At 41.3% G+C, this 26,375-nt stretch overlaps 1 protein-coding gene and 1 pseudogene across 4 annotated transcripts in view; one reads left to right on the top strand and one right to left on the bottom strand.

Moving 5' to 3' along the window:
* DST (dystonin) overlaps positions 1-26,375 on the bottom strand; it is a 522,626-nt gene that overhangs the window by 486,697 nt on the left and 9,554 nt on the right. The window lies entirely within an intron of this gene.
* Positions 15,866-16,681, top strand: LOC138069626 (nucleophosmin pseudogene; annotated as a pseudogene).

The raw sequence follows: 26,375 nt of genomic DNA, 5'->3' as shown, positions 1-26,375 counted from the left end.
TGTTCAAGTCTTAAAGGCCTTTCTGGAAGCACATTTTCTCTCAAAGTCGGCTTACTCTGAAGACACACTTATCAACAAGAAGAAAAAAGAAATGTTTTCATGACCTCATGTCTTCGGATAATTGATACTAAGTAAAGAGAGAGACAAGCAGAAGGGAGCTAAAAGGATCAAGGGCCAAACAAACACAGCTCATCAGACCGAGACACGTGAACTGGCCCAGTCTGGGGGTGGTGGCAGCTTCGCTTACTGTGCGTTTCTGCTCCGCCTTTGGCCCGCATCTCACGGACACCAGCAAAAGCTCTGCATTAGAAGTCACCTTGGGCTCTTTGTCCTGAGATGATGTTATTGAACACTAGCTAAAAGCGTTAAAGAGATTTTGTTACTCTCTCTGGCAGTTATTGGGACAAGAGCTATGAACTTTTTAACCTAGATCATATGATCTTATTGTCTTCCCTAGTAGACTAATGGAAGTGGTGTTTATTTCAATGTGGCCTTTTCGTTTTTTTGGTTGTTTTTTTTTTTTAACAGCATTTATCACAGTCTGGCTCATTTCAAATGTATTCGTGGGCCTGAGAGCAGAAACAAGCTTCTTTTTCCTCTGTATCCTTCACTGTTCCTATCTGAACTTAGCACAAAGTCCACTCTCATTAAGCTTGGGGTTTTTTTTTCTTTTATAAAGATCTACTTGTCTAAAATTTGCAGAAAAGAACAAATTAGAAACTTAAACCCTCCCCAAAGAGTGCACTACCCTCTTTAAAGTATATAACTTAATGAAAGTTCCTGTTCTGTACCTCGAAACACCTCTCCAGAGTAATACCTGGGAAGTCAGTAAATAGCATTCTGATTTTTTCCCTATGCTTACACATATATTTACAGAATAATATATAATAATTTTTAACAAAACAGGATCTTGTTATACATATTGGGTTGCTCTTTGTTCTTTTTATCTAACAATCATAGAGATAGCATTTCAGATGTACATCCTTTTTAACAATTGAAGAATTCTCCAGTATATTGGTATGCCATACCATAGTTAAATCCCTGGTAAGGGAACAAGATCACACATTTTGCAATTAAAGAAACAAAGATCAAAGATCCCCAGTACTGCAACTAAGGCCCGGTGCAGCCAAATAAATAAATTAAATAAAGATACTACCACATTTGTCTCTAAAAATGTTGAACCGATCACATTTCTAGCAACGCTCTGAAAGCCCTGTTTCCTCCTGTCCCCATCAGCAACGGGAGAGTATCAGTCTTATTTGTTGCCAGTCTGATGGGGCAAAAAAAACAGTCTTGATTTGTACTTTTTATTAGTAAGGCTGGAAATATCTTCATATTTTTATCAGTCTTTTTGTTTGTTTGTTTTCTGCTTTGAATTATCAGTTCATATCCTTTAGTCTTTTTTTTTTTAATTTTAAGGTCTTTATTGAATTTGTTACAATATGGCTTCTGGTCTATGTTTTGCCTTTTTGGCCAAGAGGCATGGGGGATCCCAGCTCTCTGATCCCTTGCGCTTTGAAGGCACAATCTCAACCACTGGACCACCAGGAAAGTCTCTCCTCTACTCACTTTTCGGTGAACTGTATGTATGTGCCATATTGCTTTTGTGGAAGCTTTTTATAGAATATGAATACAATTATTTCCTAAATATAGAGCAAGTATGTTTGCCTAAGTTGCAAACTGTCTTTTAATTTTATTGTACAGAAATCTGTAATTCTTTATTCAAATCTGCCCATCTTTTTCTTTATGACTTTTTAATAATTTTTATTGAAATATAATTGATCTACCATGTTGTTTTGGTTTCAGGAACTAACAGCAAAGTGATTCAGTCACACATATACACAACAATACGTATTCTTTTCTTACATTCTCTTCCATTTTAAGTCATTAGAAGATAATGAGAATAGTTTCCTGTGCTATATAGTAAGTCTTTGTTGGTTATCTATTTTATCTACAGCTGTGTATATTTTAATCCCAACCTCCTAATTTACCCCTCCCTTGCCTTTTTGACTTCTAAGTTTTTTTCCTAGAAAGTTCCTCCCAACTTGCAAGATTACAAAATGTCCCCTGTATCCTCTTCTAGTCCTTAACTCCTTTAAGGGCACAGTTACAATCCACCCGGAAATGACACGCACATTTTTAATCTATCTGAAATCATTTTTTGACTGTAGTGTGAAGTATAGGCTAATTTTACTTCCTCCCAAGTGGATAATATTGTCCATTGACCTATCCTTTCTTCAAAGAGTTTATTTTCAATTTTCTAAATTTTTTTTTTTGTAGAAAATTTCAAAATATACAGAACAAAGTAGAAGTGAGACAGGCTGGGTCCTGGGACCCTCTACTTGACCACTTGCACTTGCACCTGGTCCAATGTCCCCTCAGACAACAGATACAATGAAGCTGCTGCTGCTGCTGCTGAGTCGCTTCAGTCGTGTCCAACTCTGTGCGACCCCACAGACAGCAGCCCACCAGGCTCTCCCGTCTCCGGGATTCTCCAGGCAAAAACACGGGAGTGGGTTGCCATTTCCTTCTCTAATGCATGAAAGTGAAAAGTGAAAGTGAAGTCGCTCACTCGTGTCCGACCCTCAGCGACCCCGTGGCCTGCAGCCTTCCAGGCTCCACCATCTATGGGATTTTCCAGGCAAGAGTACTGGAGTGGGGTGCCATTGCCTTCTCCGACAATGAAACTAGAAGGGACTAAAAATAACTGCACCCATGCCCAGCTGGGACAATTCATGAACAATAAGATACAAAAAGACTACCAACCAGCTGGCACTTCTGAGGTGCTAGGAGCATGATCCCTGTACCACCAAGGGGGAGGGCAGACCACCGAAGCCACACCAATGATGCCACTCATGCCACAGGCCCCACCAAAACCCCATTTAAGGGACCAGCCTGCCCCGCCACAGGGAGCAAGAAACGGCACCTCTGACTTGTTTTCCCTCCCTCCCGCTGCAGCACGAACCCCAATAAGGCCTTGCCTGAATTTCTCATCTAGCTTCATCAATTTCTATTAGAGTCCAAGGACTCAGGTTGGTAACATGAGTACAAAGAACCCTAAGTAGCCATCACCCAACCTCAACAACTCTCAATTCATCCTTTTTGACTCAAAACGGTGTTTTTATCATCTACTAAACCTCTACATATACTTGGACACACATCTGAACCACCTGCTCTGTGCTACTTTCATCAGCGTGGTCATTAATACTCTTATAAAAACATGGGTGTCTGCTAAGTCGCTTCAGTCATGTCCGACTCTTGGCAACCCCATGGACTGCATGTAGCCCGCCAGGCTCCCGTCCATGGGATTCTCCAGGCAAGAATACTGGAGCGGGTTGCCATGCCCTCCTCCAGGGGATCTTCCCGACCCAGGGATCTAATCCACACCTCTTACGTCGTCTCCATTGGCAGGCGTATTCTTTACACTAGCGCGACCTGCGAAGGCCCTTATAAAACACAGAAACACATAAAGATTTTTGTAAAAACAATAAGAATATACTCTTTATCCTACATTATAATGATCTGAAAAGCACAGGAAAATACAAGCCTTTTCCTGTAACAAAAACCCAAAAATACGGTGATATAAACAAATAGAAATTCACCTTCTCTGTGGCTAGTTCTTGCGGCTGACAGATGGCTCTGCCCATGAGCTCACCTGAGGACCAGGGTCCTAGCCCGTCACTGCCCTGCCTTGCCCGCAGGCACACCACATCCTCATGGCTGAACCTGGCCATTCCTTTCCGAACAGGGGAAAGGAAGATACCGGCGGAGACAAGCAGCTCTCTCTCCAGGCATGTGCGTGCATCACTTCCGCTTACACCCAACTGGCCAGAATTTTTGAAACTGCAGGACAGGCTGAGAAATGGAGGCTCCTGCGGTTCACCATATGCCCGTTTATAACTGCAGCGTTTATATTACAGAGAAAAAGGAAGGATGAACTCTGAGGAAAAATCATAGTCCTAACTATAAAAATGAGTGTAAAATGTGTATCACAGATGAATTGGCTGACATATTTGTATGTGCTTTTTCTCACAGGGATCAAGAATAATTCATATGGGCACCCTAATGGCTGTCTAATTTAACAAGCTTTCTTGGCAGAGTAATGCTGGGCCAACAGGTCAGAAAAAGATAAAGTCACATCAGCATTAAGCAGGAAGAGTGTGACTTTCTCATCCAGACCCTGCAGAGCCTGGCAAGGACAGCAGTCACAAGTCCTTGACAGCTCGGCCTGCCCTTCTCAGAGCGAGGAGAGGAGCACGGCCCTTCACAGGATGCCTGGGCCTGGGGTGAGTGAGGATGGCGCGGGGGGACGTCTAGGACAGAGACACAGGAGGAGGAAACGCCTGTGCTGAGGATGCAGGCTGACCAGCAAACAAGAGAAGAGCTCAAGAATCAGAGACCGAGGACTTCCCTGGCAGTCCAGAGGCCCAGACTCTGAGCTGCCACAGTAGGGCTGTGGGTGTGACCCCTGGTTGGGGAACTAAGATCCCCCATGCCGGCAGCACAGCCAGCAAGAAAAACAAACAACCACACGGGACAAAGAGGTCCAAAGGCCTGGGTGGCAGGGCCGGGCTGGTCCTTGACGGAGCGTGGGTCCTCCTCCCCTCACCCCCAATGCTGAGCATTCTGGAACATGCAGCTAAAGCCTTGCTGGATCTTCCTGGGATTCAATGTGCACCGATGTCAAGGACAGGAGGCAGTAGGCGTTCCCACTCTATTTCCTGGGGAGCGGGGAGGCCACTGCTTATCTGGAGAAACAAGATCAACCTCCCCCGGGCTCCATCCTATACCCACAGCACACCCACCACCACCAAAAGAAGACAGAAACCAGCTCTGGGGGTAGAAAGAAGCACTCAAACTGACCTGCAGGTAAGAATTAGCCTCCCCTATCACAGTTGGTAAAATGAAATGGAAAAACACTTCTGAAGCCAGGTTATAAAATCATCAAATCTATCCTGTCAGCATCAAAAAATTTTCCTTCACTTGGCAGTGATGCTAAACTCTTTATGAATATTAGTTCTGAATATTAATGCAATTCAATAATAAGCATAGACACGTGTGCAAATCTTCTTCAAAAGTGTCCCCATAAGATTCAGCATGACTAAACATAATTAAGTAAATCAGTAAAAAAAAAAAAAAAAACTGGCACACAAAATAGCTACCTAGAGAGTAAGAATAAAGAACACACGGAGGGGTACCCTGGGCAGGATACCCAGCATCAGTGGAGGGGTAGGCAAGGATAACAGTGTTTCAATGGCCCAGAATAATTTCTGCAGCTAAAGTGGGTCGAAAGAATTCGAAATTCCTCCCTTTGTCATCCAAACACAGGCTGCTAATTAAAAATTTTCCAGCAGCTCACGATGGGAACACATTCAAGCAAAACCTAATCCCATGTTCTATTTATATTTACACTTTGCAGGTGGAGGCATCATGGAAAGAGCTCTGATTTCCTGCAAACCCCTCAGTTTAATCCTGACCATTCAGGTCAGCCAGTCTCCCCAAAGATCTATTCTTAGGGTTCGTATTACTCCCTTTGAGCCCCTTACATCTCCTGCCATCATTCCCTGAAGCAAGAAATAAAAACACAAATTTCCTGATACGAAAGGTGAATTATTATAAAACCACCAGGGGCTCTAAATTTTGAAAGCTGTTTTCCTGACTTATTTTGATGTACATCTACCAATAAGCAGATTTTAAATGTGTGTTGCCAGGAAAGCATCTTCAATGTAAACATATTGAATATAAATTCAATTCCCTCTGAATGAAAACATTATGGTTGCTTTCATACTGTTTCAAGTGAATTATTTTTAAAAACACTTTTAGCATCTGGCACATGGTACTGAAGCCCGATTGGGGTCCATTCAACCATTTGCCATCCATCTTTCTTTATGTCCACGTTACTTGGATTTCATTTATTCAATCATCCAACTGAGATTTTTGAGGCCTCCTATGTGCAGCAGCACTGTGAGCCCTGGAAACAAAAGTGCTGAGACACAGAGCGCTGCCCAGAAGCACTCAGTCCAGAGGAGACACAAATGTGAAGCGAGGGATGTGGTGAGAAACAGGACTCATGCTCAGGAGACAGTGCAGGGCAGAGGAGGAGGCAGTCAGCAACGGGGAGGGGGCAGGGGGCCAGGGCCACAAGGTCAAAAACGAGCCAGAGCCGAGGGAAGGCCTGCGGCCGGAGAGGGTGAACGTAACTGATGAGCCACGAGGCTAGAGCTGAGATCAGAAACTTGACAAGGTGTCATTTCATCTTTTCCTGGACTTACTGCAAGGGAGCCACATGGTGACCCTGATGGGCGTGTTTTAAAGAAGGCTGGGGACCTGCTAAGGTTCCCGAGTGGAAAGTTTATTAACGGAGTCCATGGACTCTCCCCTACCTGGTGCATTTATGCATCACCGCAGATCGAGTGCGCCCGGAGAACCTAACAGAGAAGCCGGGGGCACCAACTGTGCACATGTCTACATCCGTGACGGAAGACGATTCTGTCGTGATTACATGCATGATTGGCCTCTTAAAATGCAAGCATTTCTCGACTAACAAGAGCTTAATTTCCAAAATATACAAACAGCTTATACAACTCAATGAAAACACAACCCAATGAAAACCCAATGAAAAAATGCACAGAAACATCTAAATAGACATTTTTCCAAAGGAGACATAAAAATTGGCCAAAAGACACATGAAAAGCAGCTCAACACCGGTAATTATTAAAGAAATATGAATCAGAACTACAATGAGGTATCACCTAACATCGGTCAGAATGGCCATCATTAAAAACCTACAAATAACAAACGCTGGAGAGGGTGTGAAGAAAAGAGAACCCTCCCACACTATTGGTGGGAATGTAAGTTGGTACAGGCACTATGGAGAATAGTATGAAAGGTCCTTAAAAAAATAAAAACAGAACTACCACATGATTCAGCAATCCCATTCCTGGGCATATATCCAGACAAAACTATAATTTAAAAAGATACATGTACCCCAATCTTCTGGGCTTCCCTGGTGGCTCAGACAGTAAAGAATCCTCCTGCAGTGCAGGAGACCTGGGTTCGATCCCTAGGTAGGGAAGATCCCCTGGAGAAGGGAAAGGCTACCCCCTCCAGTATTCTGGCCTGCAGAATCCCATGGACAGCAGAGCTGGTGGGCTACAGTCCATGGGGTCACAGAGTCAGACACGACTGAAGTGACTTAACACGCAACCCAGTGCTCATGGCAATACTATTTCCAATAGCCTAGATGTGGATACAACCTAAACGTTCGTAACAGATGAACAGATAAAGGAAACGTGGTACATACCTACCATGGGACACTGTCGTGGTTAAGTCATGTCCGACTCTTTGCAACCCCATGGACTGTAGCCCGCCAGGCTCCTCTGTCCATGGGATTTCTCAGGCAAGAACACTGGAGTGGGTTGCCATTTCCTCCTCCAGGGGATCTTCCCAACCCAGGGATCAAACTCTTGTCTCCTGCATTGGCAGGCAGATTCTTTAGCACTGAACTACCAGGGAAGCTGAAGGGTTTAAAGCAAAAGTTAGTAACACTGAAAAACGGGCAGCTTGAAGGAAACCTAGGCACATCTTCTTTCCCTTTGACAAGCAGCCCCTCCTCTGTACAAAATGTGCCTGTGAAAGCACAAAAGAAATTAAATGTGCAAAACTCACGTAACAGATTTAGGCTTCAAGCCCAGAAACTGTAAGATAAGGATCCTTAGTAATGGACCTAGAGACTGTCATACAGGGTGAAGTAAGTCAGAAAGAGAAAAACAAATATCATATATTAAATATATATATATATGGAATCTAGAAAAATGGTAAAGATAAACTTATTTGCAAAACAGAAATAGAGACACAGATGTAGAGAACAAATGTATAGACACCAACGGGGGAAAGAAGGGGTGGGATGATTTGTGAGCTTCTTATTGACATATACACACTACTGATGCTATATATAAGATAGGTAACTAACGAGAACTTACTGAATAGCACAGAGAACTCTACTCAGTGCTCTGTGGTGACCTAAATACATGCGTCTGATTCCCTTTCCTATACACCAGAATCTAACACAATATCGTAAACACTTATACTCCAATAAATAAGTAAATAAAAACACAACAAAATAAATACATGTTATTGGAAATATTATTTTAAAAACCCTTACCAAGAGCTCCCCTTCTGCAGAGAACCCTCAGGGACAGAGTTTCAGAATTCCAGACACGTCCCTGACTTTGGCTTTCTTTCTCCACATAATGAAAGACTAGAGATGGGCTTCAATTCCATAAGTATCCATTTGAGGCAGAGTTGACTCTTTGGCCTCACCTGATGATTTTGTACATTTTTCTATGAAGTGCATTAACTGTGTGAGATTTAATTTCCCATTACCAGCATAGGTAGTTATTTTTCCAATGTTCAGTCATTTATGTTTTTTTAAAAAGATACAAAAAAGCAATAAAGTATTCAAATAACTGCACAAGTGCTGCTGAACAAAGACAGTAATTTTGCTGAAACGGGCTGCAAGCAAGACAGCTCTCAAAATATTCCTTTGTCATGACTGAATGACATAATCCAAATCCCGGCATGAAAACCTGTGTAGAGACGGCATTAATATTCTGCAGGAAGTGGAAGGCAATGCACCCAGTCAGAAACCTGCAACCCCGTGTACTGTGGAATCCAAATCTCAGTGTCTCCTTGGGGTCTCCCCATCAGTCTTTTATAACCTGGGATGAATTAGGTCCACATGATTATCCTTTAATTGTGTCTAGCTGCATCCTTCAGTATGGAAATGGCATTCTGATTGGAACCAAGAGTGAAAATCTGGAAAGGAAAGAGTATTGTAGGAGTTCAAGGCACTCAGGGACAAGGCAAGCCTGTAATACCCAGAGAAAAGTGTTCTGGGAAGCCCGAAAACCAGCCTGAGGGCAGTGGTACCCAGAGCAGCAGGAAGATGAGGGACAAGACGGAAAACAGGAAAACCGAACTTCAACTACTGTGTTTTCTCACACAGGCACCAGTGACTCCAATGATCTTATCCACTTAATCCCATTCATTGGTCCATCAAATATTTACCAAACATCAAATATTCAACACACAGCGAGGAAAGACGCATCCCACGCCAGATGCCACACAAGGCTACAGAGAGACAAGAGGAAAGGTGCGTGGCACCTGCCTTGGGAGACAGATGCGTTGGTCCCCACACCTGGTGCCCTCATCCAGCCCCGGGAGGGTTAAGGAAGGATTGCGAGATAAAGGGACAGAAGAGGTGAGGCTTCATTCTCCTTTTGAAGTAGGAAAAGGAACGACTGAAGCGGGTTCACACACACACACACACACACACACACACACACAGAGGAATTACCAAACACACAAATAAAAGAGCGGCAGAATTCCAGCTCTGGCAATAGCATGAAAACGCAGCAGGATGGGAGGTGAGAATTCTACCACGGAACCACCTATGTGGCAGGCGGGGGACGGGGGCGGCTGGGCCACGGCTGAGCTCAGGCTGTGTGCCCAGCTGAGGCTGAGAAACCACGACCGATCCCACAGGCAGACGGAGAGGGGGGCGGGGGGGTCCCATCTGACTCTAGGCAGCTAACTCGGCCGACAGGAGAGCACGAGGCGGCCTGGAACCGCAGGCCAAGAGCCCAGATAACAGACTGCTGCGGGAGCGGTCCCGTCCATGTCCCGGCTCTACGTCCGTCCCTGCGACTCTATTTCATCAGGCGCTCCTCACCTCTGCAGCGACTGCCCTCACCAAGGGACTACACAACTCACCCCCCAAACAGGTGCGTTCCAAGAGCAAAAGGGAAGGACCACCACGACAGGCATACGCTCACATTCCCTCGGACAAAGAGGATGATCAGATCTCTCCATCACTGGGTGTTGGTACACAACAGGTACTTGGACCCGAGAAGAGCGGCAACTTTTGCTTTTCTGTTTAGTTTCTGCTTTTTAGGTTACTTTTTGGTATGCTGTGCCTTCATAATAAATTCTAGCATGTAGGCTGTCAACGGTTCAGCTCAAGAGAGGAACCGTTTACTAATTTGTTGCCCACCAACCCACTGGTGCATTTCACCAGGACATGTTAACAGTCTCTAGTATCAAAATGGAAATAACATCCATTCTGTGACCCACCCTAGGTTGGCCGCCCTCCAGGTTGGTCTTCCAACTGTCAGTTAATGTGTACTCAAGAATTATAAATTAATTGGAACATTAATCTTAAAACCATAATCAGGAAACTATATTCTCTTTAAATATATACATAACATTCTAACGTCAAATACTGATATCCACTAAAAGAGTTTCCCTATCATTTCTTTGAACAATATACAGAACAAAGAATTACCAAATATATCTAAGATGAAATTCTTTTTTTCAGTTGTCTGGATTATTCTCGTACACTCTTCCTATCAACTGGCAGCATCTCTGTTTTCTAAGCCACACACACTACTTCAGCTTTAATTAAAAGGCCCGTTGCCATAGTTTCCCTGAGAACAGCTCAAGGCATGCTCAAGACCATTATTTTCTTAAGGTTTCTAGAGAAATTGTAACATAGCAGTAGCCAGCCAAAATTCCCCAATTTTACCTCCCACCCAGTACAGCAGATGACTCAGACATACAGCTAGGTATTCTGAACATTTTTAAGAGACTCTAAACAACCAGGAATGTTACTTAAAATTCAGCCTTGGGTTTCTTCTATTCTGCCACGTTGGTAATGTAACCAGCAGGCCCAGATTGATGGGGGATTCAGCCTACAGACACAACACTGCCTGCATCTATGGAAACACCAGCACTTTTTCCTTTCTAACAATAAAGGAGAAAATGCACTGTATTTGCACATTAATATCATCTTTTGCTTCGTATCACCTAATAACTCAGAAATGTAAACCCAACATGTTTGGGGAAAGCTCTCAAAAATAGATAAAAGCAATGGAAATTCATTTCTTTAAGGATTTCAAAATTAAAAAGTGGAACTCACAGAACCTTACTTTTTTGGGGTTTTGTTTTAATTTCAGTTCACACCACACAGCATATGAGATCTTAGCTCCCTGACCGGGAATGGAACTGGGTATCCCGTGCCCTGGAAGCATGGGGCCTTAAGCACTGGACCACCAGGAAAGTTGCCCTAATTTTTATTTTATTTTGGAGTATAGCTGATTTACAATGTTGTGTGAGTTTCAGGTGTACAGCAAAATGATCACTTCCTAAAAGTTAGAACCTGCTTCCATCCTAGTTTTCATCCTGCTTTCAGATGGGTGAGATTTTATTTACCACTGTCTCTAGGTCTTGAAGAGTAAGCTCGAAGGTTATTCTGAGCCTTCAAGGTTAAAGAATGTTAATTAACACTGACCCCTATGAACCCCAGGAAGGGCAAATGCCAATTGAGCTCGCTGTAATTCAGCCCCACTTCCCGGCTTCTCAGGAGCTGTGAGCACAGACTCTGCAGGTTAAAGAGCCAGGGCTGGAATTTCAACTCGGGGAGCCCCTGAACCTCAGGCAAGGGATGATTAAAAGAGATAGACATCTGTAAAGACGGGGCACGCTGAGGAAAAGGGCAGCTATCATTCGCCCCCGTAACTAGGTCATCTCCAGGACAGGGAACGGGACAGGATCAGATCTCACTAGCTTCAGGAAAGCTGAAACTCATCCTACTCCCTTTGACTATCATTTTAAAAGCCACGATAAACTATGTAATTACTGATCTTTCCAATGTAAACAGTATACAAATTAGTTGACTTCCTTATTCTGTACTACCAAACTTCCTTTTATTCTCTTTTCTACATATGAAGAGATTCTAGAAAGTATTTGAGAGATACTGCTGCTCTTTCAGTCGCTAAGTTGTGCCTGACTCTTGGCAAGCTCATGAGCTGTAGCCCACCAGGCTCCTCTGTCCATGGGATTTCCCAGGCAAGAATACTGGAGTGGATTGCCATTTCCTTCTCCAGGGGATCTTCCTGACCCAGGAGTCAAACCCACGTCTCCTGAATTAACAGGTGGATTCTTTATTGCTGAGCCACAAGGGAAGGCCTATTTGAAAGACAGAAGAACTATATTCCAAACCAGGAGCACAGGGAAGTTAAAGATGCCCTGTGAGTATTAGATGAGATGTATTTACTAATGAATAAATGCATGGTGAATAACGACAGTGCCATTTTGTCATAGCTATTATGCTATGTGTCCTTTCCACTTTGAGACACTTGCATATTTTAAAAATCACATATATTATTGTCACTAATTCTCACAAAGTCCTATAAAATGACAGAACAGGTACTGCTATTTCCACTTTACCTAAAGAGAAAGGGGTTCACAGCAGTACTAAGTGACTCACCCAAGGTAAGCTGAGGAACATGCCTGCCAGTAGGTCTTCAGTGCCTGAGTCAGCACTCTCCCCACCCCTCTGCTTGGCCAGCACCCTCCCCACTCTCACGGGCCCTGTGACAGCCGCATTTGAAGGGGGGCTGGGAAATCTCTCCTCGGGGAGCTTTTGTAGCCCTATATACTCCAGAACACACACTTCACAAGTTCCAACAAACTTGGAGCAACCACACCAGCCTGAAGGGTACCTCCTGCCTCCGTACTGAAGGAAAAAGATCTGAGCTGGAATTTCAAGTTGTAGGCTAGGGACTGAGGACTCTGCGATACTACTTCTCCAAGTTTCACAGGTAATTTACAGGAGGTTTTCCACAACATCTCACATCTAAGTTCAACCTGCCAAGGCACTGCCCAGGACAATCCTAACAGGCAAGGATATCTGGTCATATCTGGTTTCCAAAGATGAGCATGAAGACAGCTCCTGCAAGCATTTAAAAGTATGTGCAAAACTATGTCTGTGCATCTCCAATTTTTCTCAAGATGTGGACCACAGCTTTCATCAGATTCTCAGAATGCCTCCGACCATGGGCTAAGATCCTGTAGAAGGATTTCAGAGCAGCAGGAACTAGCTGGATTTCATTATTATTATTTTACTTGGAAAAATTTTAAGTTTCTGTTGGTGACTATGTCATTTTTTTAAATTGGAAAATTACACCAAATCTCCACATACCAGTGAACCAGTGAAGTTGCTCAGTCTTTGCAATCCCATGGACTGCAGCCTACCAGACTCCTTCATCCATGGAATTTTCCAGACAGCGAGTACTGGAGTGCATTGTCATTTCCTTCTCCAGGAGATCTTCCCGACCCAGGGATTGAACCCAGGCCTCCTACATTGCAGGCAGATGCTTTACCGTCTGAGCCACCAGGGAAGCCCACATCTATATCTCCCCATATATATCTGTAATTTCTTCAGGACACCCTAGAGCAGCTTTCAAAACAAGAGAGCTAGAGTCTAGGTGACTTGGAAATACTCACAGACTCCTACTGCCTCGTCCTTGCAGCCACTGTGCAGGGGGTCAGGTCAGGAATTTACCTATTGGGATTCATGAATGATTCTCCAGAATCAATCAGCTAGTTATTTAAAAGTAACAGTTTAATGCTAAATTACTTCTTAATGTGAGAGTTCTCTTCTCTTTGTAAATAAAATCTGTATGTGGTTCTTTAATCTCAACCTATTTGGTTTTCAAGAATTAGAAAGAAATCCAGAAAATCTGGAGAATGATGAGACTAAACGAAAAGAATTTTTTTCTTCCAAAAGACAGTGTATTGAACTTAGATTCCTAAAAAAATCTGCATAATGATGAAAGAGGTGGACTCTTCAGTACTGCATGGGTTATATGTAGCAAAACACATCTCTACCAGCATCATCTTTTTTTTGATGGCTGTGCCAGGTCTTCATTGCTGTGCAGGTTTTTCCTTAGTCGCAGCGCTCAGGCTTCTCACTGCGCTGGCTTCTCCTGTTGCAGAGCCCAGGCTCTAGGGCATTCGGCCTTCAGCAGCTGCAGCCCATGGGCTCAGTAGTTATGGCTTCTGGGCTCTCGAGCACAGGCTCAATAGCTGTGGCCCATGGGCTCAGATGCTTCACAGCATGGGGGATCTTCCCGGACCAGGGACTGAACCCATGTCTCCCGCACTGGCATATCTGCCTGCCGGTGAGCCACCAGGGAAGCCCCCACCTAGCAGCATCATCTTATCAGATGGCAAAATACAATGAAATTTTCCAAAAAGTAAATAAATTAAAGAAGGAAAGCAATGGGTTTAAGGTGAAAGGGAGATAGACTGATTAAAAACAGGCTGTGGTTCTGGTTACAATAAATTAGAATAAGCGTATACCCGCCACTGAGCACAGATACACACTTGGACAGGATGCACTGAGCCACTTCTGAGGATTCTGAATAGGAAAGAGTAGAGAGAAGCCTGAAGCAGAAAGGCCAGAATTCCAAGTACCACCAAACCAGTGATGGCTTTGCTGCGTTTGACCTCCAGCATCCCCAGGCTGAATGCAACTCAGCAGGCCAGCTTGAAACCCAGAGCTGGTACTGACTCTGAAGCAGAGACAGTTCCAGGAAACGCCCCCTCATCCTGGCTTCTGAGTGAGGGAGGGAATCCTTAAGACTCAGACAGAGTGCAGACATCCCCCATCTTTTTCTTCTCTGAGGTCTCTTAGCCTCAGCTTTCAACCAATCCCATGAGCAGTGACATTAGAAGTCACTGCTAATCCAGTAACATTAGAAGTCCCAGGGGAATAGGAATTAGAACTCTTAGGAAGGAAACCTTCCTCTCTGATCCCAAGAAAGTGGGACAAACTCCCATCTTACTCTTTCTCTCTCTTCCTCCCACTTGGCCCTGGACACAAGAATAGTGACAAAAGTGTGCAACAGAACAGGAGAACAAACTCCAACTGAATGAAAGGAATCTGAAAGTATTAACAACCCTACAGAAATTAAAAGCAGTAAAAGATTTGTTGGCCTATTAGTAGGCCAACAAATCAGACAGTTTAGATAAAATGAACAAATTTTTAGAAAGACACAAATTATCAAACTGACTCAAGAAAAAATAGAATATCTTAACAGGCATGTATATAAAGTTTAAAATCTGAATACTTAAATTTTAAATTGATATCTTTGGAGAAGGCAATGGCACCCCACTCCTGTACTCTTGCCTGGAAAATCCCATGGATGGAGGAGCCTGGTAGGCTGCAGTCCATGGGGTTGCGAAGAGTCGGACACGACTGAGTGACTTCACTTTGACTTTTCACTTTCATGCATTGGAGAAGGAGATGGCAACCCACTCCAGTGTTCTTGCCTGGAGAATCCCAGGGACGGCGGAGCCTGGTGGGCTGCCATCTATGGGGTCGCACAGAGTCAGACACGACTGAAGTGACTTAGCAGCAGCAGCAGAATTGATATCTTAAAAATATTCCCACAAAGAAAACATCAGCCTCAAATGGCTTCACTTTGAACCCTATCAAATATTTAAATAGTCAATACCAATAATTCACAAACTCAGAAAACAGAGAAAAACTCAAAATGGATCATGGTCTACATGTAAGAACCAGAACTGTAAATTTCTAGAAGAAAAAAAAAAAAAATTTTCATGACTTTGGGTGAGGTAGGGTTCTGAGATATGACATCAAAAGCATGATAAGAAAGGAAAATAACTGATAAAATAACTTCCTAAAAATTTTAAACTTTTGCATTTAAAAAGATACCATTAGGTAAACGAAATGACAAACCACACAGTGTAAGAAAACATTTGCAAATTATGTGTCTATTAAAGGACTTGGAACCAGAATATATAAAGAACTCTTACAACTCAAGAGGAAGACAGAGAAACAATTTTAAAATGGGCAGAGATTAGCTCTGGTAGGATCCCATCTTGTACAGCTGTTCCCTGGAAGAGAAGTCATTTCTCTTTCTCTGCCTTCTCTCCCACCTACGAGTGAGCCACAGTCCACAGAAAGCCACCCAGAGGCCACAGAACTGTCCTGGTCATGAAGTGTGATGAAAGTGAGCAGGTATCTTTGAAAACAATCAGTGGAGGGGCCAGGGCAAAAGATGGTTTTGCACATTATTGAAGCAGAGGCAACGAATGATAAAGTCAGCCCAAGTAAAGCAACACTGGCGACTTTGAGAAATATCTTTCTAATCAACAGTTTGCCTTGAGGACTTTGAAATGACAACGCCTGGGGTCTCGCAGGTGAATGGCGGTGCAGGTCTGTGCGTATTGGTGGGCAGCACATGGCTGCAGTGGAGGAAGACGAAGATGCTGGAAACCCCTAAGTATCCCTGGAGAGCAACCTGCCCCTGGAAGTGGCAACAAGGCTCCACAGCAAAAAGCAAAACTCGATGCGGATGAAGGTGATGATGATGATTGTTACAAGCTGAAAGCTCCAGTAAAGAAATCTTTACGATGCATCACTCCTTCACTGTGCGCTACAGCAGAAAGTAACACAACACTGTGTATCAACTAGACTCCAATAAAGAAAATGTTTAAGAAGTCTATATGAGATACTAAAGCAAAAATTGCACAGAAATCAAACGAGAATGGAAGAGACTCAAACCATCACTACCAAGATCAAGATGTCAAGAACATTTAAAAAAAAAAAAAAAAAGGGAGGGGGGAGAAAACTCCTAAGACACAGAAAGGACCTGTTCTGTAGAAGACATTAAAAAAATGCAAGCGAGTATAGAAAATGGTGGTTATCTCCCAAAGTGGAAACCAAAATCATCGATTATGTGAAGAATTGCTCCAGATGACTGACCTGAAAACTACTCAAGATTTCCTGCAGTTGAGGAAATCTCTTTAAGAAAACAATTTAAATCTTTTGTCAGAACTTTCCATCTTATTTCATTTCTGTCCCAGTTGATATCTGGTTGTACTTTTTATAATGCAGGGTGAAAACTTCCCCTACTGTGTCTGATAAATGCTACCCAGGTTCACTGCCAAGAACGCATTGTCCAAATTGCCCATTTTATTTTTAAAAATGGAACTCTACCATTTGCTCAGTCTTAAGAATATATGGACGGCTGTGACAGGACACAGTAGTCATGGTGATCAGACAAACTAAAATGGTGGAAAGACGAAAATATACGTGTGAAATAAATGCAGTATTTCAATAAAGCAAAAAGTAAAATAAAGACGGGAAAAGATCTGAACGTTTCACTAAAGAAGATATCTGAACTGCTAACAAGCACACAAAAAACATCTCAAAGATCATTAGTCATTAGGGAAAGGCAAAACGAAAACTACAGCAATACCACTTCAGACCCACCAGAAGAGCTATAATCAGAAAGACAACAAGCTTGCCAAGGATGTGGAGGAACTGGAACCCTCATACGCTGCCGATGAGAATGTTAAACTGTACAGTCACTTTGGGAAAGAGTTTAATAATTTCCTTTAAAAATTAAACAGACACTTATCACATAAGCTAGGAATTCAACTCCCAGGCATCAACTCAAGACGAGTGGAAATGTATGTCCACACAAAGATTCCAAGCAAATATTCAGCAGTATTATTTATAACAGCTAAAAATTGGAGAAAAATAAAATGTCCATCAACTGTTGAACGGATAAATGAAGTATGGTATATTCACAGACTAAAATACAATTCAGCAATAAAAATGAACAAACTGCTGATACATGATACAACGTGGATGAACCTCAAAAACATTAATATTCATGAAAGAAGCCAGATGCAGAAGACTACGTATTTAAGCTTCCACTTATATATAATGTCCAGAAAAGAGCAGATTTGCAGTTTTGCAGATTAGTGGTAGGAACAGGGATCAATGGCAAATAGACATGAGAAATCTTTCTAGGGTAATGGAAAATATTCTAAAACTGGAACATATAGCCACCCACGTTGTTGAAATTGTTAGGCTTAAAAATTTTTCAGGTGGAAGTAATTTTTATATGGATGTAAACAAAGGCATTAGAAAAGACTACCCAGGGAAAACAACAGAAAAACCATAAAATGAGTGCTAAGGAATAGCAGACAGCAGCAAACTAGACATAAATCAAAAGATTAGCCACAAGATTACAGAAATGGCAACCACATGATTCTCCTTCTCCCACCAGGACTCTATTTCCCCTACTTCGTATAACTTGCTTTGGTCAAAACAATGTATGGGCAGAGGCCACATATGAGCTGAGAGCCTAGACAGGCCCCCAAAGGCCTCATGCACTCCCACTCTTGCTGCTTTGAGAATCTGAATCTAACCAACCACGGGTGAACCAACCCGGGTGGCCTGATGGAAGGGGACAAACCACGTACAGGCAAACTGTGAGTCAGCCAGAAGCTCATCAATTGAAGCCAACATGTGGCTGGGGCTGGCTGTGATGAGCCAAGCCTGACTCAGACCAGAACCACTGGCCAGCTGGGCACAGCTCAAACTGCCAATTCTCAGACTTGTGAGCTAAATAGTTAACAGTCGAACTATTGTTGTTCACTGTCACAAAGCAGAAGCTAGCTGATACTCTCTAGGAGCAAACCTGGTTGCTGGATAACATAACAAATGGCTGGGTTTTATGATGCTGTCCAGTCAGGCCAGGCCTCCTGGGCATAAGAAAAGCAAAGCAAAGACACTGACTCAGATCTGGTAACTGTCAAGTCACTGTGGCAGAGGAACTGAACGACCAAAGCGAGAACAATAGTAAAAGCTTCTCTACACAACTGATTAGGAGTCTATACTAGGCAGAAAGGCAAGTGCAGTTAGACCAGGAAGTGGTGGCAGGCTGAACCTAGAGAAGCAAGAAACTCATTAAGAGCTCATGATGAGATGCAGAGACAGGCAGGGATGCGGTCAGAGAGAGAGATTTCAGAACTTAGGATCTGGCAGTTAGAGTAGTTCTAAGACATGGTGAATAATTAGACAGCTCTAAGATATTTGTCCATTTCATCTAAGTCGTCAAATTTCTTGGCATAAAGTTGTACAAAATACTCTCCTTTCCTCTTAATGTCTGTGGTTTCTATTGTTAAAATGTTTCTTCCATGTGTTTTATCAGTGATTTGTCATTTTTTGAGATCAGTCTAGCTTGATATTTATAAACTTTGTTGATCTTTTCAAAAAACCAACCTTAATATATACACTCTACCATATATGAAATAGATACACAACCAGGATCTACCATGAAGCACAGGGAACTATATACAATATCTTGTAATAATCTCTAACAGGAAAGAATCTAAAAAGGAATAGACACGTATATATAACTGAATCACTTTGCCATCTACCTGAAACTAACAAAAAATTGTAGAATATATTTCAATTTTAAAATACTTTTAAAAAACAATCTTGCTTCTGTTAATTTTCTCTGCTGTATGTCTTTTGTTTACTTCATCAGTGTCTACTCTGATTTTTACCATGTCCTTCCTTCTACTTATTTTGCATTTACTTTTCCTTTTTTTAATCCCATAGCTTCTAAAAGTTGACTGTTAGATTGTAGACCACAGGCAGTAAAAGCTACAGGCTTTCCTCCCAGCACTGCTTTGGCTGCATCCCACAGTTTTGAGAAACTGTGTTTCATTACCATTCACTTCTAAATATTTCCTAATTTTCCTTATGGTTTCCTTTTTGATGAATGAATTTTCTAAAGCATGTTATTTAGCTTCCAAATATGGGAGGTTTTTCACAGAGATATTATCGTTATTGATTCCTAGTTTAATTGTGTTATGATCAGAGAATATACTATATATGATTTCAATCCTTTTAAATTTAAATTACTTTGTACTGTGAACCGATTTATGGCCTAGAATACAGTCTGTCTTTGGGAATGAGCCATGTGGGCATGGTGTTCTATAAATATCAATTAGGTCAAGACAGTTGAAGGCATTATTAAGATTGCATATATTTTTACTGATTTTCTATTTGGATACTATACTGATTGCTGAGAGAAGGATGTTGAAATCATCAGCTGTGATTCCAACACTGTTTGCTTCTCCCTTTAATTTTGACAATGCTTACTCCATGCATACATTTATGATTACATCTTCCTGAACATTTAGTCTTTTAATCATTAAAAAAGAAACATCCTTTTTAATCTCTGTTAATACCGTTTGCCTCGACATCTCTTTTGTCTGAGCCACTCCAATCTTCTTCTGATTATCATTTATATCATTTACATTTTTCCATCTGTTCTCTTTCAATCTAATATAATAATTGATATGATTGGGTTGAGGTCTATCATCTTATTTTCATTCTGTCTTCTCTGTTTTTTCTTCCTTTGTCCCTTCCTTCTACAGATCATTTGGATATTTTTTTAGAATTAAATTTTGGTTTATCTTTTGGCTGTGCGTTATTTTTTACTGGTTTCTCTGACAATTAAAATGTTCATCTTTAACTTTTCATTCTATTTAGTATTTAGAGTTAATACACCACTTCATATAAAATGTAGAAACCCTGCAATCATATGGGGAGCCCATTGACTCCCCTGTACTTCTCTACACTAGAGCTGTCAAATCTTTGTATACATTACAAATCCCACAATGTTATCATTTGTGCTTTAAACAATCAGATGTTTTACAGTTTTACTAGAAAGATGGTACTGATGAAATTATTTGCAGGGCAGCAATGGAGACACAGACCTAGAGAATAGACTTATGGATACAGCGGCGGAGGAAGGAGAGGAAGGGACGTATGGAGATAGAAACATGGAAACTTACATCACCGTATGTAAAAGAGACAGCCAACGGGAATTTGCTGTATGACTCAGGGAACTCAAAGCTGTGCTCTGTAATAGCCTAGAGGAGTGGAACAGGGAGGGAAGTGGGAGGGAGGTTCAAGAGGAAGGGGACCTATGACTGATTGATGTTGATGTATGGCAGAATCCAACACAATTCTGTAAAGCAATCATCCTTCAGTTAAACAAAACAAATTACAAAGAATAAAATTTTATTTTATATTTACCTTGGTATTAGGCATTTCTGACCTTTTTTATTTAAATTTACCACCACGCTTCTTAAAACTAGCTGAACGAAGATAACCACAGCACATTACTTGGCGTTCACCTGGCATGAATGCATAAAGCATGCATTAAAATTGCCCTGGTGTTTTCACTTAAGATCATGACAGTTAAAGCAACACCACTTGACACCAATTTGATTGCGAAGAAAACATAAGATGAGGTACTGCAACTGGGAAACCAAAACTGGTGATAAGGGAAATATTTACAAGATAATTCAAAGTACATTTATGTTGATGTTTCAGATTATAAATTGAAGCAACGTTAAATATTAGGCTTCCCAGTAGGCTTAGTGGTAAAGAATCTGCCTACTAATCAAGGAGATGGAGACATGGGTTTGATCCCTGGGTGGGGAAGATCCCCTGGAATGGGAAATGGCAACCCACTTCAGTATTCTTGCCTGGAGAGTTCCATGGACAGAGGAATCTGGTGGGCTAGTCTATGAGGTGGCAAAGAGGCAGACCCGACTAAGCACACACACACACACATTAAATATTAAAGCTTTTGTTCAAAATTCTCACCTCAAAGTAAAAAATCTCTTCAATAATATACAAAAATGTTGGGAAATATTTTCAACTCACTTTAAAAAGCACCTGTAGATGAGATGGATATCACTGATATCTTCAGGACATTCCATCCAAATGCAGAAGAATACACCTTCTTCTCAAATGTGCATGAAACATTCTCCAGGATAGACCACATCTCAGGTCACAAACCAAACCTCAGTAAATTTAAGAAAATTGAAATTGTATCAAGCATCTTTTCTGACCACAGCGCTATGAGACTAGATATCAATTACAAGAAAAAAAACTGTAAGAAACACAAACACATGGAGATTAACCATACGTGTCTAAATAACCAACAGGTTACTGAAGAAATCAAAAAACTTCTAGAAACAAATGAAAATGAAAACACAACAACCCAAAACCTACGGGTTGCAGCAAAAGCAGTTCTAAGAGGGAAGTTTATAGCAATCCTACTTCAAGAAACAAGAAAAACATCGAATAGACAGCCTAACTTTACACCTAAAACGACTGGAAAAAGAAGAGAAAAAAAAATTAGCAGAAGGAAAGAAATCACAAAGATCAGAGCAGAAGTAAGTGAAAAAGAAATGGAAGAAACAATAGTAAAGATTAATAAAACTAAAAGCGGGTTCTTTGAGAAGATAAACAAAATGGACAAACCTTTAGCCAGAATCATCAAGGGAAAAAAGAGAAAAATCAAATCAACAAAATCAAAAGTGAAAAAGGAGAGGTTGCAACAGACGATGGAGAAATACAAAGGATCATAAGAGACTGTTCTGAACAACTCTGGGGCGATAAAATGGATAATCTGGAAGAAACGGACAGATTCTTAGAAAAGTTCAATCTTCCGAGATTGAACCAGAAATTATGAAAAACCCAGTTATAAGCACTGAAATTGAAGCTGTGATCAAAAATCTCCCAAAAAACAAAAGCCCAGGACCAGATGGTTCCACAGGGGAATTCTGTCAAAGATTTACACAAGAGCTAATGCCTATGCTTCTAAAACTCTTTCAAAAAATTGCAGAGGAAGGAACACTTCCAAACTCATTCTATGAGGCCACCATCACCCTGATACCAAAACCAGACAAGCACAACAACAAAAAAGAAAACTACAGGCCAGCATCACTGATAAACATAGCTGCAAAAATCCTCAATAAAATTTTAGAAAACAGAATTCAACAACACAGTAAAAAAGCTCATACACCATGATCAGCTTATTCCAGGGATGCAAGGATTCTTCAATATATGCAAATCAATCAATGTGATATACCAATATTAACCAATTGAAAGATAAAGACAACATGATAATCTCAAGACATGCAGAAAAAGCCTTTGATAAAATTCAACACCCATTTATGATGGAAACTCTTCAAAAAAGTGAGCACAGAAGGAAACTACCTCAACATCATAGAGGCCATATATGAGAAGCCTACAGCAAACATTATTCTCAGTGGTGAAAAACTGAAAGCATTACTCCTAAGATCAGGAACAAGACAAGGGTGTCCACTTTCACCACTATTATTCAACATGGTTCTGGAAGTCCTAGCAACAGCAATCAGAGAACAAAAAGAAATAAAAGGAATATAGATTGGAAAAGAAGAAGTAAAGATCTCACTGTTGGCAGATGACACGATACTGTATATAGAAAACCATAAAGATACTATCAGAAAATTAGTAGAGCTAATCAGTGAATTTAGCAAAGTTGCAGGATACAAAATTAGTAGACAGAAATCAACTGTATTTCTCTATACTAACAATGAAAAAATCAGAAAGAGAAATTAAGGAATCAATCCCATTCACCATTACATCAAAAAGAATTAAATATCTAGGAATAAACTTACCTAAGGAGACAAAAGAACTGTACACAGAAAATTATATGACACTGGTGAAAGAAATCAAAGAAGACAGATGGAGAAATATACCATGATCCTGGGTAGGAAGAATCAATATTGTGAAAAAGACTATACTACCAAACACAATCTACAGATTCAATGCAATCCCTATCAAATTACCAATGGAATTTTTCACAGAACTAGACAAAAAATTTCACAATTCATATGGAAACACAAGAGACCCCAAAGAGCTAAAGCAGTCTTGAGAAAGAAGAATGGAGCTGAAGGAATCAACCTTCCTGACTTCAGATTATACTACAAAACGACAGTCATCAAGACAGTATGGTACCAGCACAAAAACAGAAATACAGACCAATGAAACAAGAGAGAAAGCCCAGAAATAAACCCATGCACCTGTGGGTACCTTATTTCGACAAAGGAGGCAAGAATATACAACGGGGCAAAGACAGCCTGTTCAATAAATGGTGCTGGGGAAACTGGACAGCTACATGCAAAAGAATGAAATTAGAACACTTCCTAACACCATACACAAAGATAAACTCTAAATGGATTAAAGACCTAAATGTAAGACCAGAAACTCTTGGAGGAAAACAAAGGCAGAACACCCGATGACATAAATCAAAGCAAGATCCTCTATGACCCACCTCCTAGAGTAACAGAAATAAAAACAAAAGTAAATAAGTGGGACCTGATTAAACGTAAAAGCTTTTGCACAGCAAAGGAAACTTTAAGCAAGGTGAAAAGACAACCCTCAGAATGGGAGAAAATAACAGCAGATGAAACAACTGACAAAGGATTAATTTCCAAAATAGACAAGCAGCTCATACAACTCAATACCAGAAAAACAAACAACCCAATCAAAAAGTGGGAGAAAGACCTAAACAGACATTTCTCCAAAGAAGACATACAGATGGCTAACAAACACATGAAAAGATGCTCAACATCCCTCATTATTAGAGAAAGGCTAATAAAAATTACAATGAGGCATCACCTCACACCAGTCAGAATGGCCATCATCAAAAAGTCTACAAACAATAAATGCTGGAGAGGGTGTGGACAAAAGGGAACGCTCTTGCACAGTTGGTGGGAATGTAAATTGATACAGCCACTATGGAAGACGGTATGGAGATTCCTTAAAATACCAGGAATAAAACCACCATATGACTCAGCAATCCCACTCTTAGGCATACACCCTGAGGAAACCAAAATTGAAAAAGACACATCCCATTGTTCATTGCAGCGCTATTTACAATAGCTAGAACATGGAAGCAACCTAGATGCCCATCGACAGATGAATGGATAAAGAAGTTGTGGTACATATACACAATGGAATATTATTGAGCCATAAAAAGGAACGCATTTGAGTCAGTTCTAATGAGGTGGATGAACCTAGAGCCTATTATACAGACTGAAGTAAGTCAGAAAGAGAAAATAAATATCGCATACTAATGCATATATACAGCATCTAGAAAAATGGTACTGAAGAATTTATTTGCAGGGCAGCAGTGGAGAAACACACAGAGAACAGCCTTACGGACACGGGGAGAGGGGAGGAGAGGGTGAGTAGCATGGAAACGTGCATTACCATACGTGAAACAGATAACCAACGGGAATTTGCTGTATGGCTCAGGAAAACTCAAACAGGGGCGCTGTATCAACCCAGAGGGGTGAGATGGGAGAAAGATGGGAGGGACTTTCAAAAGGGAGGGGATATACATATACCTATGGCGGATACATGTTGAGGTTTGACAGAAAACAACAAAATTCTGTATAGCAATTATCCTTATATATATATATATATTTTTTAAGTGTCTGAATCTGCATATTTTCAAAGCAAACACAGGATGTTAACTAAGGTGCAACTAAGGTAACCATCAGGGGTTATGAGTATGCCCGAAATAAAAAAAATGAAAAATAAAACAAGGATATGGGAATATTTTGAAAGTTAGCATCCATGAGAACTGAAAACTAAACTGACTTTAGAAAACATCAAATACATTCATTCCTTCATTAAACATTTACAGAGCTAAAAACCAGGGATTTAGTCTATCTTCAAGATACTCACAACCTTTTAAGAGAGACAAATTTTAAAAACTGAACTATTATTATTATTACAAGGGAGTTAAGAAAGGTTCCTGAAGACAGCTTATGAACTGAGTTTGAAGGAAGAGCAAAGTTTGTCTTTCGGTGCCTGAGTATTTCTGCTTTAGTTAGGAGTGGGTGTGCAAAGAAAGAAAAGGAAGACAAAGAAGGGCTTTCTCTGTTGGAACTAACATGATCAAAAACAGTAATCCAAAAAGTCACAGTCTGGAGAACTAGAACTGTCGCCAGGACATCAGCATAGGGATCCCTCTGATATCACATTAAAAAGGTCTAACTTTATTACCAGAACAAATGGGAAAGCCACTGAAAGATTTTAAGCAGGGGAGGAATATGGCCTATCCAACCTTTTCTTACTGCCTACATCTACCAGGAAGCCAAGAAAAATGAAAGCTCATAGTCAAAACTTCCTCTGCAGTGAGAGGTAAGCTTGTGACACAGTTCTAACCAATGAAGCATAAGAAGAAATCTAACTGGAAAGGCATCCATCCGGCAAAGATTTTGATTTCCTAATGAATATCTTTCCTTGACTGGCTCTGCCTTTTCCCTCACTTCCTTCCTTGAATTCGGGCATGATGTCTAGAATGGTGCAACCATCCTGCAACCATGAAGGAAAGGCCAGGACCATTCGAATCACCCCAACGATAACAAGCGGGACTGCTGCACCAAAGCCAGCAGCATCTCTAGACTTCTTGCTGTGAGAGAACAGAAATCCTTGTTGTTTTTACTTTTTTTCTTAGCTGTTGATTTATTTTTTGGCCACACCATGAAGCATGCAGGGTCTTAGTCCCCCAACCAGGGATCAAACGCAAGCTCCCCTGTACTGGAAGCACAGAGTCTTAACCACTGGGTCTCCAGGGAAGTCCACAGAAATCTGTGGTTATTAATAACCCATCTTATGCTGGGATCACTAAGACCAGAACGGCTCCCTGACCAGGAAGTTTTAAGACTTAATCTGTATTTTAGATGTTCTTTACTAAATCAGTGTATATGGACTGGGAGTGGGGAGTTAGGGAGACTTGCCTGGAGGCTTGTTATAGGGTCTGAAGCAAGGTAACCATCAG

Source organism: Capricornis sumatraensis, chromosome 22, assembly GCF_032405125.1.
Source record: "Capricornis sumatraensis isolate serow.1 chromosome 22, serow.2, whole genome shotgun sequence".
NCBI classification, from domain to species: domain Eukaryota; kingdom Metazoa; phylum Chordata; class Mammalia; order Artiodactyla; family Bovidae; genus Capricornis; species Capricornis sumatraensis.
Note: the sequence above shows the minus strand (reverse complement) of the source record. Positions and strands in the feature narration are given on the sequence as shown.